Genomic DNA, 2,325 nt, shown 5'->3' with positions numbered 1-2,325 from the left:
CAATATGTAAGGTTATGATTCTCGCTTTGGGTGTGAGAGGTCCCAGGTTCAAATCCTGGACGAGCCCACCTCTGTTTTTGGTGCCTCTTTTCTTGAGCAGTATCCATTCCTACTGACTTCTCTGGGCCAATCGCAAGCTGCCGTCAAGTAAGACTAGTGCTGCTTCTGCGCATATTCAAGCCCGCATCTCGCTTTTCTTCTTTGTGCAATTTAAGCTATTTAAGCTTGGTTGACCACTTAGCTCGTTGGCTTAGAGCGCTTGCACTGAAATGAGGTGAGATGGCTCAGATGGCTCCGATGGGCTGCGCTGCAGGGTAGCCGTCTGCAGTTGACTCGAGCCACGTGTCCTTTTCCTTCCCATTTTTCTCAATATTGGTTTGAGAAGGCAGCACAAGCCAGTGGAGGTACGGCAGAAAGGAGTTTCTTGGAAAGCGTCACTTCTCTGTGAGCCTTCACGGCATTGTTAGGTGCTTGTCTTTCAACGTCGACGTCTGGAAATAGCTCAGTTGGGAGAGCGTTAGACTGAATATCTAAAGGTCCCTGGATCGATCCCGGGTTTTGGTAGAGGGGAGCAGTGAGTGCTTTTTGGACACCATTCAGATGCTCGCGGGTCAGTTGCTTTTCGCAGTGTCTCCTTCTGAGTCATTACTACATTGCAAACAGAAGTGCATACGCCCCTGCTGCTCCTTGGTTCCATGGTGTAACGGTTAGCACTCTGGATCCAGTTATCCAAGTTCAAATCTCGGTGGAACCTGCCTGATTTTGATTGGCAGTGCTTGGCAAAGAGGAACTTATGTCACAACCTGCTCTGTGGCAGTGTGTCTTGAAAGGGAGTGTTACAGTGGCCTCCTTTAACCGTCCAAATGTGATGAATCAGACATGGTGAGTGCCCCCAAAGAATCTAGAGCACACAATAAACTGAACAGAAACAACGTAGAAGTAATTATAGCATATTGTACTGAGGCCGCAATAGCTCAGTTGGGAGGGCGTTAGACTGAAGATCTAAAGGTCCCTGGTTCGATCCCGGGTTTAGGCAGAGGGGAGCAGTCAGTGCTTTTTGGACACCATTCAGATGCTCGCGGGTCAGTTGCTTTTTGCAGTGTCTCCTTCTCAGTCATTACTACATTGCAAACAGAAGGGCAGACGATTCTGTCGGTGCTTGCTTCCATGGTGTAACGGTTAGCACTCTGGACTCTGAATCCAGTGATCCGCTTGGTTTAATGGTGTAACGGTTAGCACTCTGGATCTAGTGATCCAAGTTCAAATCTTGGTGGAACCTTCCTGATTTTGATTGGCACTGCTTCGCAAATAGGAACTTATGCCACAACCTTCTCCGTGGCAGTGTGTCTTGAAAGGGAGTGATACAGTGGCCTCATTTAACCGTGCAAATGTGATGAATCTGATATGGTGAGTATCCCCAAAGAATCTAGAACACACAATAAACTGAACAGAAACAACGTAGAACTAAATTTAGCAGACTGGTGTCACCGTTACCTCCTGTGAAGAAGCATTACAGAGCTCAGACAATTTTTCTTCAGCTAAAACAGCATGATGTGTGTGCCAGTGCCACAATATGTAGGGTTATGATTCTCGCTTTGGGTGTGAGAGGTCGCAGGTTCAAATCCTGGACGAGCCCACCTCTGTCTTTGGTGCCTAATTTCTTGAGCAGTATCCATCCCTACTGACTTCTCTGGGCCAATCGCAAGCTGCCGTCAAGTAAGACTAGTGCTGCTTCTGCGCATATTCAAGCCCGCATCTCGCTGTTCTTCTTTGTTCCTCGTCTGCAATTTAAGCTTGGTTGACCACTTAGCTCGTTGGCTTAGAGCGCTTGCACTGAAATGAGGTGTCGTTTCTGAGATGGCTTCGATGGGCTGCGCTGCAGGGTAGCCGTCTGCAGTTGCCTCGTGTCGTTTTCCTTGCCATTTTTCTCAATATTGGTTTGAGAAGGCAGCACAAGCCAGTGGAGGTACGGCAGAAAGGAGTTTCTTGGAAAGCGTCACTTCTCTGTGAGCCTTCACGGCAGTGTTAGGTACTTGTCTTTCAACGTCGACGTCTTGTCCTTCTACTTGGTCTCTTACCTACTGCTCTACTCGTCTTTCAACGTCGACGTCTTGTCCTTCTACTTGGTCTCTTACCTACTGCTCGTGTTGCATTGAGTGGGTCACTCAGTCGGTTATAGAATATTGCACTGAGGCCGAAATAGCTCAGTTGGGAGAGCGTTAGACTGAAGATCTAAAGGTTCCTGGATCGATCCCGGGTTTCGGCATAGGGGAGCAGTCAGTGCTTTTTGGACACCATTCAGATGCTCGCGGGTCAGTTGCTTTT

The 2,325-nt window shown here is 48.2% G+C and overlaps 2 non-coding genes across 2 annotated transcripts; both read left to right on the top strand.

The window, feature by feature from the left end:
• Window positions 1–963: 963 nt before the first annotated feature.
• Window positions 964–1,036, top strand: trnaf-gaa (transfer RNA phenylalanine (anticodon GAA)). The gene has a single exon. It is a non-coding gene; the product is annotated as a tRNA-Phe (tRNA).
• A 1,157-nt stretch (window positions 1,037–2,193) lies between these two features.
• Window positions 2,194–2,266, top strand: trnaf-gaa (transfer RNA phenylalanine (anticodon GAA)). The gene has a single exon. It is a non-coding gene; the product is annotated as a tRNA-Phe (tRNA).
• The last annotated feature ends 59 nt before the right edge of the window (window positions 2,267–2,325 follow it).

Source organism: Sinocyclocheilus anshuiensis, unplaced genomic scaffold (genome assembly GCF_001515605.1).
Source record: "Sinocyclocheilus anshuiensis isolate Anshui unplaced genomic scaffold, SAMN03320099.WGS_v1.1 scaffold169, whole genome shotgun sequence".
NCBI classification, from domain to species: domain Eukaryota; kingdom Metazoa; phylum Chordata; class Actinopteri; order Cypriniformes; family Cyprinidae; genus Sinocyclocheilus; species Sinocyclocheilus anshuiensis.
The sequence above is the reverse complement of the archived record's forward strand: the minus strand, read 5'-3'. Positions and strand labels throughout refer to the sequence as shown.